At 32.8% G+C, this 14,149-nt stretch overlaps 1 protein-coding gene across 4 annotated transcripts in view; it reads left to right on the plus strand.

Moving 5' to 3' along the window:
- LOC149905448 (uncharacterized) overlaps positions 1-14,149 on the plus strand; it is a 95,636-nt gene that overhangs the window by 52,364 nt on the left and 29,123 nt on the right. The window lies entirely within an intron of this gene.

The following is a 14,149-nucleotide window of genomic DNA, read 5'->3' on the forward strand; positions in this document are numbered from 1 at the left end:
ATTGGTGTGTGTGTGTGTATAGAATTGGTGAAAGGAATAGTACTTTTAGATCATATATTCAATTGGTATTTACCACTATAAATTCGTTTATTTATTTATTAGTCCCAAACAAAACACAGCGTGTTCTCACCAAATGTATGAACAGCACAACAACCTTGACATTAAAAAACACAATGTACAAACACACCACAACATTTATTCAGTGGCAACAATATATGGCGCAATAATCAGGGTCGCTAATCACTGCGCCAAGTGGGTCAAAATTAAAAAATAGTGCATACTATTAAATAACATGGCGATGGTAAGAATACCTTGAAGCAGTGTGCCACGCTTCGCTGGCTCTTTGAGTAACTGGTTGGACGTGCAGACATAATGTAAAGGCAATCTATGAGTGAGTCGAGTGCGATCTATTATGTGGCTTTGTGGATATTCGATATATAATACATACTTTTCTAGTACGTAAATACATATTTGCTTAACGTTACTTGTCGTCTTTACTCATATTTAAAGTAGTATTAATAAATTATTATAAAGTGGTAGACGTTGTTACGTAGGAGGTCGTCAAATTGGAGAGGTTTTTTATTGTTTCAATTTAACTGTTAGCTCAAACAATTTAAAAGTTTGTTTTACCATTAAAAAGCAACAACTGTTCCTCTGTAGCATCCTATACTATTTAGAGTACCAGTTGAAATACTTTACTAGACCACCAGCTACAATATATTGTTACCGTTTTGACACTCCCACCGTAACACACACAGGAACAGTTGCGCGATACGCGTCAGCAAACCGATGCGATGGTGCGATACGTGGTCGGCTGTGTTTGCGCTATCTTTGTTTTATTTGTTTCCTGGGTTTAAAAAATTATTTAACCAACGCCACATCTTTGCTGAGCTTAGCATTCCCTTTATTTGCCATACTGAGTAGGTACGACCAGTTGAATATTCTGCACTAAACGAGCAGTAATGATACATTGTTTCATCTTTGTCACTACTTCCGTAACATAGAGGAGAAAGGGGTTACTGTGTCTTTTTAATGCAGTACCAAATCCAGTATGGGAAAGTGATGGTATTGGAAGACCTATCTGTCTTTTTCCACTCTGGAGTTAGTACTGGTTAAAAATTTCAGGGTAACCCTTCTTTGTTGTGATTCGCATCAGCAAATCGACAGTGCGATACGTGGTTTGTGATATCTCTGTTTATTGGCCATTGTGGCCACTGTTGGCTCTGTGCGGCTAATTTATAACGCACAAGGTGTTAAGTCAATGTCACGGAGTTAACGTATGGCATGCGATGGTTGAAAGTTTTAGCGTGGTGCGCGATGTGTGAAGATTGGATCGGTTTTGGAAGCATTTTTATCGATATGAGGATTGTTTGTAGGTAGTGTACTGTTGGTGAATTTGCCTTTTGGCCTTTTTGTCTGTATTGGAGTACGGGTTCTTTGAGTAGAGAATTGTGATTCATAACCATGCCATATTTGTATTTTTGTAGTGCCTTTTTGTAGACATTCCGCATGAGTGTATGCTTTCACTTGTATGTAAAAGTGATAATAGATGTAAACATATAACTTGTAAATATTTAAGGATGTAGAAAGTGTTGTTGTACAAAAAGTACATACGAATATCAGTAATGAAAATAAACAGAAGAGGATCAGTTGGGTAAACAATTTAATGTTTTTAAATTCTATAGTTAAAATTGTAAATATCTGCTAAAGCGTCTTTTTTATTGAACAAATTTCCAAGTTATATAAATTAAGTTGTGAATTGTGGAAAACGAGCATTGCAAACGATTTCTAAAGCGACAGGAAATAGAATATCTTTACCCTATTCAATTAGTAGATTACGATATTACCCCTATAAACATGTTTCTGTGAAATACGCATTGGTATCGTAGAAATGGGTTTTTGTGAATATATCTGTGCCTTTGTTACACTTGGACGGTAGTTGATACGTATCATTCGTAGTGTATAAAGGCTGAGTGCACGTTATCTTAGTTTATTGACTATTGTGGCATCGACTCCTGAATAGCGCAATTTATAACGTGAAAGGTGCTAAAGAATTTCTCAGCAAATCCGTTCAATAAAAGAGTTGGGTTAGCTGCTTGTTTTGTAGAGTCGTCGTGTGTATTGTGATTAAAATAGGACGTATTGTATATTTGTGAATGTGAATTATAGATGTGAAGACTACAATAAAATGAACTTACTGGAGTGGAACATGTTATATATATTTGAAAGATTTGTTGCTTTCATAAGTATTTTATGTAACGTGTGCGTACATTGAAGTGAGTGCGCAAAATTATTATCATCTAGAAATATTTGCACAGTAAAAATAGATAGTATCTATTATTTGATTATTTATTAACTGATAATTATTAAGCACCTAACTAGATTGTTTACAAAGCGCTATAATTGGGTATTGCACCGCTACACATGTTGACTTTTCACGATAGATACATTTTAGTTCATATTTGTTATGAAAGAGAACCTTTGAGGTACTTATTGTTCATGATAATTTGTAGTTATGGCTATCAACAAGCAAAGTTGCAATTGCGAGTAAGCAAGTTGGTAATTCATTTTTGGTGACATGTAAAAAGGTATTTTGAGGTACTTAAGAAGCGACAGCCACAAAAGACAATCGACTTTCTCAACTCGTGACCTCATTACGACATTTTACGCATTTAAAAGATCGACTTCAATAAACCTATACAATATAACATCGCACGTGTCCACACAAAACTCTCATTCATTCAGTTTGTATGTTTCCCAAACACGTGGTCTTTAATCGTATAGTTAAGTAAATAGAGTTGGCCTCTTCACTCGGTATGGGCTGACCTATATAGCCCTCATTAGATACCGTCAAAAGGGCCGGTCCCTTTGGCCTGTTTCTTGAGTGTGACTCTAGTGTTGTATGGGAATGGAAAACAAAGTCGAGTTAATTGCGTCGTTTTAATGAAATCGTATCGAATTGTAAGAGCAATTATTTGTAAATTTCGCGTTTATGAAGATTTTTGTTATCCTAAAATGTTTGATATCTAACTGTTATGGGCACAATAACGATAACTGTGCTTATACATTTTCAGTTCTTTCAATCTGACTTTAATGTTAAATATTTTATAATTGAGGTAGAAGAAATAGAGGTTCGATACACTTCTTCAAATTTCAGACCTTATTAATGTATTTGTAATATTTTCACTATATGCTGCGACATTGTAATGTAAACGCCATCTTAATACCATAAACTTAAATATTTTTTATTTAAAACACAAGTCATGTGTATACTCCAAAAGAGTATCAACATAATCATTTAAGAAACACAATTCATCTTCCTTCATCCCAAGATTGAGCGCGGCGGAGAGAATGACCTAAATAAATATAAAGTGGAAATCCAAAGCTTGTATTTGTTTACATTGTATTGTCCCATTGTGAGATTAATCTTGAGATAATGTACTGCTTTACCTATACTATTATATTAATTACAAATATTATAAAGGTTTTTTTTTGTTTCTTACGATTTAACTCAAAAACTAATCCATCGAAAAATAGCATGCATTACAACAATCCACTTAAATAAAAGATTTTTATAGAAGATTTCTGTACATTTTTTTTAAAAAAAGGAATATAAACTCATGCAGAAAGTTCATTTGTATCGGTCCACTAATGTAATTAAGTTTATTCAATTTTTTAAACATTCAGTATAGACACAATAAAATTGTACATCGACATTCTTATATACCTAACCTAAAAAACCTAGTATTAATGAACAATACACTTCCCACGAAGCCAGTCACTGTAGTTTGTGTAGTTTCAATCGCAAAGGCACAAAGGTCACTGTTCCGTCTCGTTAGCCATCCAGGGCTGGCACAAAGGAGTAAATGTGATCGATAGAGGCACCGCATTGAGACATTGCTGATTATTCAGGTGGCACGAGACTCGTAATTTGTCGCTCGCCACTAATTAATACGGGCGTTTACGGGTTCCCAGTGATGTGCCGCAGGGTGGCGCGCTCTAGCTGGTAGGGCTGCCAGAGAGTAGTCTTAGTACTGTTGTGGGTGAAAGGTTTTTCAGTGATGTTTTTATGAGATTTCGTGTGCATTAAGGTGATTGCAACGATCTGTTCCCAGCCAATATCCCGCTAGATGGCGCTGAATTCTACATTTCTAGTTTATTTGAGTTTTTGCGTAATTGGAATAGTCATCAAACCTAGGAATAGTCATGGCGGTTACTGAATATTATATTTTATTGAAATATGTTATATCATTGCCTTAAAATCCACCCAATTCGGTAAAATTATGCGTTTTAACATCTGTCATTGCATACAGGGTCGTTTACACACACAGACGTATACAAAAATGATAAAGATTTAACTCTAGATGGCGTGAATGTAAAGCGCGTCACACACGGTGAAGATACTACCTATAATATTTTATCTAATCTAGTAATATTTTATATTACAGTATCTTAAGGTATCCGGTATCAGCGTTCTGACCATCATTTTTCTTTTTTCGCTGTAGAACCGCCATCCTGTTACAAATGACCCACAAAGGAGAATGACCACGGGTGGTATCGGTAAAATTTTAGTTGTGCCACGTATTCGTTATATTGTTAATTCCTATTTGTATTTATAATGATCATATGTATCAATATTAAGTCTTAATTAAACCGGATAAATTGAAATAATAGTAAAAGTAAAAGTTTTTCTTTTGAAACATGTATGAACTTTCGCATTAGTAGGAAGTAGGATTGTTATAAAAATAAAAGTTATATTTGTTGGCGTAAACTATTTTATTGTAATTTTGGGAAATAAATAATGTCAAAATTGATTACCTACAATAAAACGCAGTTTTATTTTATTACCTACATTACACTATTGTTTTTTTTTATCAAAACATGTATTTGAAGTAGCAAATATGATATTATGCTGATCCAAGCATTTTCACTCAAAACTAATATCACTAATGATTTGTAAAAGTAAATTATTTCAAAATACATTTCATAACCAACAAGTAAGAATAATTATTCATACAACAACAAATCAAAAACACTATTTACTATGGAAAAAAAACCAGGAAGGTGAAAAACATATTTACGATTTCGATGCACTCGACTTTTAGTAAAATAATAGGTAAAAATATTATTATGGTTTTGATCACAGACATATCTGTGGTTTTGATTTTAGATACTAGTATCAGAAAGCTGCGTGTTCAATGCACGTCGGGGTCCCACAACTGTGGAGGAAGGAAGGTAGAATACCTCCATCGAATAAGTGAAGTTTCTCGACATACTCGATTTGCCGGCCGGCCTCAATGAAGATTGTCCGAAAGTTGTATATGTGCTCTGTAACGAAAAAATTTCGCTAGCGCGATTCAGAGTGAGGTGTCGTACAATATACCTAATGAAGTTTTTCATCTTTTTATTTTACTGCAAATACAAAATAAAAATTAAACAATGGTAATGTAAATTCTAAACAAACTACTACCAAAATACAATTAGAACAAAAATCATTTGACTTGTTTATTTCACCCAGAGGCCAGAGGCGGCTCGTGACAAAATTGTATAGGTGTTCACTTGAAATAAAACAACGAAAATACAATAGCGTTCGGGATGATTTATTACAAAAAAATGAGCACCACATTTTATAAATGTCTATAACACTAAAAATTACAAAGTACAGGCTATTTCAAAACGAATTCAATGACTAGGTATCAATAATTAGTAAATCACCGAATTTGCATTCGCGAGCGTAGGTATCCATAGTGTTTGTCACTGACTAACTATAAGTTATAGAAGTCAGTGGTGTTTGTTGTGTAAACATGTATGTATTTGAGTAGTTAGTAGCATATTATATTCTGAATTTCTGATCCATGCCTATTCACTCAAAACTAATAACACTAATGATTTGTAACAGTAAATTATTTCAATAGGTAGGTATTTGAACATTTCCCAACAAGACGTAAGAATAATTATTCGTAGGTATACAAGATACAATAACAAATCTAATACACTATTTATTATTTTATTATTTACTAGCGGTCCGCCCCGGCTTCGCCCGTGGTACATGTTTACGTTTTCTCTCCATAAGAAGTAATAGCTAGAGAGCTAGCGCAAAGCTACCTGTATGTATTTGACTAGGGATGTAACGATACATGATTTTGCCGATACGATACCGATACCGATATTTGTAGTAATGTATCGGCGATACCGATACCGATACCGATATCGATGGCTTGGTAGAAAAATAAATAGTGAATTATGCATAAAAAGTTACCAACATTTAACAGAGACAACTGTTAATCGTATTCTTTTAAATAAAAATGCCAAATCAAAAAACAACAAAACCATTTATTTTAGTATTATTATTTTACGAAGTCAGTTAAACTTTAAGTAATAGCTACACATACAATTAGTACCTAATAAAAGTTTACTATAATTGGTAGAGTTTTTTCAGAAAACAAAGTGGGCACGCGCGGGCGGCCTCCCGCATCGTTCATTGGGCGCGGATTTTTGAATTATTTGATATCAAAAAAATTGGTTGTTTGTAAAGTAGGTTTACGATCGAGATGTTTACGTGATAACATAATGCAGAGGCAGCGCTCGAGATGAAACGGGAGATCGGTCCGTCTCTCTCTCGTTATACCTGCGATCGCGCTCGTGAGGTTTTGGTGTGACACAAGTTTATGAACATGTCACCCGACTAAAACGATTTTAAAAACGTTATCACGTTAAAAATTAAAAAAATTCAAAATTATTTATTTCTTTCCTTTACATAAACAAATTTGTGATTGGAACACTCCTAGTAAGCAAATAAAATGCTTGTGTCAGGAGGTTCCGCTCTTCCTTAACACTATTACAGAAACAGAAATAAAACAATATGAATGAATAGGTACAATGCAAAAACATAAAAGAAAAGAAATAATTTAATAAAAAAATATCGGTATCGGTTGATTTATTATCGGCGATACCGATATATCGGCTTGCCGATATATCGGCCGATATATCGGTATCGGTATCGGTATCGTTACATCCCTATATTTGACCAGACCTGGATTTTTGTGTGTTGATTCCCCTATACCTACTATACATGAGATGAGGAGTCACTAAGCCCAGAGTGGTGGACGGGGCGCGCGCTTAGGTAAGACAGGTGGAAATTTTTGGCGAACTTTGAAACCATTTGACCACGTCTGCCATTTTGATATTTGAAAATAGATTATTATTACTATCGGAAAATAACAATGGCAGACCATTATCACGCGGATAACATTCTGGCAGACACTTATGAAAGTGCTGAAAAAAATACAATTTTGAAAGTATTTGACCAGATCTGCCATTCATATATTTTATTTATTAGGGTCTTAAAAACTTATTTTCGAAACGGCAGACATTTTCATTGCGTACAGACTTCAGCAGACAACAAAACTTTACAGACTTCAGCAGTCAACAAGACTTAGCTTCTACATGGTCAGATGTATATATGTATTACGTTCCCTGACCTTACATCAATGATTTACTTTATTAATGTTTTTATGGTCATTTACATTTAATTTTGAAAACTATGGAATAAAATTTATAAATTTGATGATACAAAACTAAATATACATTTGTAAAGAATCTCAAATATAAAGTTGTGTTGCAAATAACAAATCATCATTTAAATATTTAGTTTATTTCTTTATTTAAGAAACAATTAACAATTACAAAACAACATAAAAAAACACGCATGCATTTATTGAAATGTTCATTCATCATCACTATCGTATGGCGTTGTGTGACTCGTCTTCATAATCCATTGAATCGGATTCTGTAAAAGTAAAACGTAAATTATATAATAAAAGAAATGAGTCATTATAAACTTACCTAGTAAGGCAATGCCTTTGATGTCGCACGATGCCGCCGCGCCGCCAGTGTAGGTACTTCTGCTGCTACATGAAAATATGCTAGGGTTGCAACAAATGGGAAATAAAACAATTGTGATTATTACTATTATGATGTAATCATTTATTCATATTATGTACATTCAAAACAATTGCTATTATTAAATCTGATGTAATTATTTTTTCATAAATATATAATTATTATTAATTACATAATATATTGCACTGTGAAATATTTACGTATCACTTTATTTTTGATGTTCTTAATTGTCTTTTATAAAATTTAAGTGACGCATTCGCATTGGGATCAACAATCCGATAAGAAAAGAATGGAGACAACATATACATAGCTTTGATTTCAATTCTACAGATACAAAATATACAATCTATCTAAAATGATACAACGGATGTTTCCTGCGTTTTCTCGTCAAAATACCGAAACAACGTAATTATTGTATAGTAGTTGGGCGTGAAAGTAAAAAAACAAATGAAAAGTGTTTTCCATATGATTATTTATTAAATTTACGCGATTAAGAATAATTTCAACGATACAATTTAGTAACCGAGAATTCAGAGGATTAAAGAAAATACCTGCCTGATCATTTTATCAAACTCTAAAAGAATTATGGTTATTTCGCATCACTCGGTTTATTAGTTTGGTAATAATTATTAAAGGTAGTTACAACCCTAGCCATTGAGTCGAACGGTAGGCAACACAATATCGACTTTGTGCGGGTACATATGGTACATTTCTTCTTGCTGTGAAGTGTGAAGCGTAATTATTATTATTAAGATTTTTTAGGCTATTTTGAATCAGCTGTTCTAATTTAATTCTAGAAATTTATTAAAACGTGATTTTTTTAAAAGTATATTATGAGTTTATAAATACCTCAACCAATAGTTATTGTGTCCAAAATAAAAGTTATATTTGTTGGTGTAAACTATTTTATTGATCAATAATTTTGGAATTTAAAATTGTCAACATTGATTACAATAAAACGCAGTTTTATTTTATTACACTATTGTTTTTTTTATCAAAACATGTATTTGAAGTACCATATAATATTATGCTGATCCAAGCATTTTCACTCAAAACTTATATCACTAATGATTTGTAAAAGTAAATTATTTCAATATACATTTCATAACCAACATGTAAGAATAATTATTATTATTCCTACCTACAACAACAAACCTAAAACACTATTTACTATGGGAAAATAACCAGGAAGGTGAAAAACATATTATTATTTACGATTTCGACGCACTCGACTTTTAGTAAAATATAGTAGGGAAACATAATATTATGGTTTTGATTTTTGCTACTAGTATAAGAAAACTGCGTGTTCAAACTACTTGTTTGTCTGTCTGAAAATTCGGAAGTACTTTGGTAGTTTACCGATTTATAATAATATTGTATATATCGTTGTTTAAAAAATATTCAAACACAATAAAATATGATATATGTACTGATTTATCACTGGTTTCAGTGATGAACTGATGAGTCAATTATAGCCACTATACTTTCGTCATACGTGTGTATGATTGATGTGATTTGCAACGTGGTGATATTTCAGAAAAATCACGGGTCAAATTGTCCCACCGAAAATATAACTGCGTTATAAGAATAACTATACCTACGATAAATTATACATAATACAATATAGTCTCAAATGCATACTAGTGAAATATTTTATTTGAATCAATAAAATAAAAAAATAAATAAAAAATAATAATAATACAAAAATAAATTCACAACACAAGAAAATCCGCGCGCAAATCATAGCGCGTGACAATGAAATCAAGAACTTTCGAGCCGACGCGGACGACGAAGGAGCCTAACAAAAGTACCTACAATCATAGGCGGCTCGTGACAAAATTGTATGGCCGTGTTCACTTGAAATAAAACAACGAAAATAGGTACCTACAATAGCGTTAGCAGTACAAAAAAAATGAGCACCACATTATAAAATATGTCTATTTATACACTAAAAATTATAGAGTATTTCAAAACGAATTCAATTATTATTTAGCAATAATTAGAAAATCCCCGAATTTGCATTCGTGATCGTATTCATAGTGTTTGTCTACACTAATATTATAAAGAGGAAAACTTTGTTTGTTTGTTTGATTGTAATGAATAGGCTCATAAACTACTGGACATTTTACCAATGTTTGCAAGTTTGTGATTACTTTGATAGTTTACCGATTTATAATAATTGTATACTTATATCATTGTTTAAAAATATTCAAACACAATATGATATAGGTACTGATTTATCACTGGTTTCAGTGATGAACTGATGAGTCAATGTTAGCCACAATACTAATCACTTTCGTCATACATGTGTATGAACTATGATTGATGTGATTTGCAATGTGGTGAAATTTCATAAAAATCACGGGCCAATTTTTTGTTTTGAATCCCACCGAAAATACATATATTACTAATTGCGTTATTAGAATAATTAATTACTATACCCACGATCAATTATTACAATTTACAATATAGTCTCAAATGCATACTAGAGAAACATTGCAATTTGAATCAATTAAAATGCATAGCATACAAAAATAAATTCACAACACAAGAAATTCCGCGCGCAAATCATAGCGCGTGTCAATGAAATCAAGAATGTAATTTTATATCAAGCCGACGAGCGACGACGCCGAACTAAAGTACCTACAGTACCATTTACCTTCAGTGTACAATACAGTTTACAGACCTACGACGGACGAACAATAATGAGTAATAAATAAAAAAAAACATAGTTTCTAAGGTCATTAGTTTTATTTTATTTTATTGTTATTTTCTTTGAACGATTGGAAATGAAATTACTCAATTTTTACACAGAACTTTGATTTATTAGAATTATGCTCATTATGCATAAGATAACGAACGCGAATGCACGACATCTAGCGCGTCAATGTCTAAACATCGCCTTTCGTTTAGACATTGACGCGCTAGATCTGTAATAAGTATATAGTCTATGCGCTAGATGTCGTGCTTTATGTCGTGTTTCGCTTGGCAAAAGTCACGCACACTACTGTAGAAGTGTCAAATTTTTCCGGTATTTTACTGTTGTTTTTCTAAGTAAATATTGTAAATTATTGATTAAAAAGGTCGAACGCGCACACATTTCATTATAGAGAAGTGATAAAATGATTAGTTTTAAAGAAATAGTGTCTGTGTTAAGTGTTTAGAGGTAATCAAAAATGTATGGAGGGACGGTCGGAACATCAACCTTAAGTTCGAGATTTCCTGTTTTTAAATTTAAATACTTCTTTGCGAAAAGAATTGGCAAAATGTATCAATTATTTTGTATAAAAATATTGATACTAAATTCACACTGTTTAACTGCACTATTATAATAATATCTGATAACTGTGAAAATATTATAAGTGTATTTTGAGTACGGTCGACGTTGAACTAAAACACAGAGTCACTCTGTTTTATCATGTTCGAAAGGTTCATTTATCATAGTATCAAAATTATGTATGACCTTGTGCATAAATGTTTAACTATTTCTCTATTCTTTACAAATTTTCTGATGTGTTCAAATTGCGTGTAAAACTATAAAACTGAAATAAGAACGTATTGTCTCATCTAGTCTAGGTGGCAACCCTATTCGTGTGTCTTTGAAAGTCGCCCGAATTCGGGAAATGCATTATCTCGCAAAGTGGATACGTGCGGCATTAATTGTGCCCACTCGTGCCTCCGTTTCCAATTAGATGCCTTAATTGAACCGCCCTTTTTGACTTTAGAATATGTATTCATTTGTTCGCGATGTGGTCAGTGGAGTGGCTTTTTTCGAGTACTTACCTGTTCCATGGAGCGGAATAGTCTTTGGGTTCTTTTGCTATCGAAATTCAATACATATGATGCTTGTAATTACTTAAATACAATAAGCTCGTGGAGGTCCAGAATGGTGTTGAGCGTTTTTGTCATTTTGTATCTGGTAGATTTATTCCATTGTTATGTTTGAATCTTGTATGAAAACTGTATTCTTATAGTTTATATTTTAAAATGATGGTTATGATAATATACGGAATACGGTTTTTTTGGTATCTCTATTTTTTTAAAGAAACATAGGTAATTACCTATTTGTGTAGATGTAATTCTGCTATTAATGTACCATTACAAATTAAAACTTCCCAGTTATCCATTACAAGATACACACACGTCAATAAACAACACAAAATGAATATTTAATTCATGTAATTGAACACGACGCGGCGTTTAATTTGCGAATGTTGGCACTATGCGTAATTGATGCCTGTGTTTGTTCCAAGGGTAATATTGATGTGACTGGACACCGGGCGTACGAGCATAGTATAAAGAGAGAAGTATGTTATTTTTGAACAAAGGTACATCGCGAGGGCCGCGCCCGAGCCATTGCTGTGAGCGGTCAGTGTTTGTTGACTGTGTAATGAAACAAGAAATAACTATTCAAAGGTTATATTTCAATAACTACATAAATTTATTCGTATGTAATTAATATTTAACCTATGCGACCCACCCGCGTCCCGACAAGCCCGTGACTGTTCATGCATAGCGCACAAACTGATAATATACGAGTTACCGTGTGAGCTTTCTTTGTGCTACACTTGAAATTCGATAACTCGTAAATTGGCTTGTCTTCGCTACACATTCATTGAAAATATCATTGTGACAAGTGACAACCCTGCGCCTCGCAGGTTTAGGTACCGTGCTGTCCTAAACGCCGGGAGTTGGCCTACTTCTCTCTTTATACTATGGCACGAGTTTAATATTTACTGCGGATTAACGGGATATACAGACCCGGTTGGTAGACTTAATATTGATGGAGGTGTAACTAGTATAGGTACAGTGCGTTTGACTGGGGATTCTTTGTTGGAATGCTTTGTGTCTGGAATATGTGAGAAAACAAAAGCTTCGATTCAGCAGTATTTTACAGTGTCAAAGGTGTTGATTCAAACGAATTAATAATCCTTTGATATGAAATTTTATTTAAGAGTCAGACAGAATAAAATAAACTGTTTGGTATTGAAATATAAATAATGATTGCTAACAAAATCGAATTTTTTCAAATGAACATGATGCTCTTATTATTTGGATACCATAGTAGGTGTCGTATGGAGACATAGATACTTACATAGATAGATAGATAGAGATAGATACATACATTTGTGCATAGAGTTAGTGCTTTTCCCGTACTGTATTATTTTAAAAGTCTTTCAATAAAGATTTTTTCATTTTCATTTTCCTAATTATCATAATACATCTTGACTGTTGATGTGTTCTTATATTACAGTCTGCACTCTGCAGATCATATTTTTTGTCAACCACTGGTTTATTATACATTTTACGTATTTTAAGGATTTGATTGTAGGAATTCATAAATTTTGTACTGGATACTGGAATCTGATACTGGATTCGGATTTATGTTAAGAATTTTTATTTTATCAAATATATTTCATTGTTATGTAAATTCAGATTGTAAATCTAAATTGGGATCGAGATATTGATTAAAATAATAGATAAAGATCGTAATCGTATTTAAATTTATGTTCAGCTTTATTCAAAGCTTATCACCTTAAAGCACCTCAACGTTAAATGTTTTTTGTTGACAATCCAGTGGCCGTGATCTTTCGATTGTGTACTTGAACTTTTTATTTTGATAGATATAAATCTACCTACATTAGTGTGGATTTGATATTTATTATTATGCAAGTGATATTTAAATAGATCTCTGGTAGATGCATAAATAATTGTTCACAAGAAAAATACATAGGTAATTAATTCTCCATTCTTTTTTTTCGCTTTATATAATAAGTATTACTTTTGATAGGACAAACTACCTCCATATTTTACATAGAACTTTCCAGTTTACGAAAATGTCCACTACAGATTATCAAACTACCCGCATGTATAATATAAAATGTTTAAGCAAATATTTTATACTAGCTTTCCGCCCGCTGTTTCGCTAGCTTTGTCTAAAACGTGTAATAAATTGTATACTAAAACATTCCCCGAGAACCTCTCTATTTATAAAAAATCGCATCAAAAATCGTTTCGTGGTTTTAAAGACTTAAGCACACATAGACTTTGTTTTATACTAAGATGTGATTAAAGATGTCAACTGATCATATTAGTTACTCGACTTTCCTATAAATACAGGCAACAAATCCATCAGCTCTCGCGTAATAATTAATTAATAGATCGCGGTCGAAGCCACTTTATTAAATTAAACAGCAAGTTGGGTGCATGATGGCCTACATTCAGCGCATTATCGAGATCGCAGCGG

The sequence above is a fragment of the Colias eurytheme genome, chromosome 10, assembly GCF_061535395.1.
Source record: "Colias eurytheme isolate Ceu_HAF_F1 chromosome 10, ilColEury1 Martin Lab GWU primary, whole genome shotgun sequence".
Lineage (NCBI taxonomy): Eukaryota > Metazoa > Arthropoda > Insecta > Lepidoptera > Pieridae > Colias > Colias eurytheme.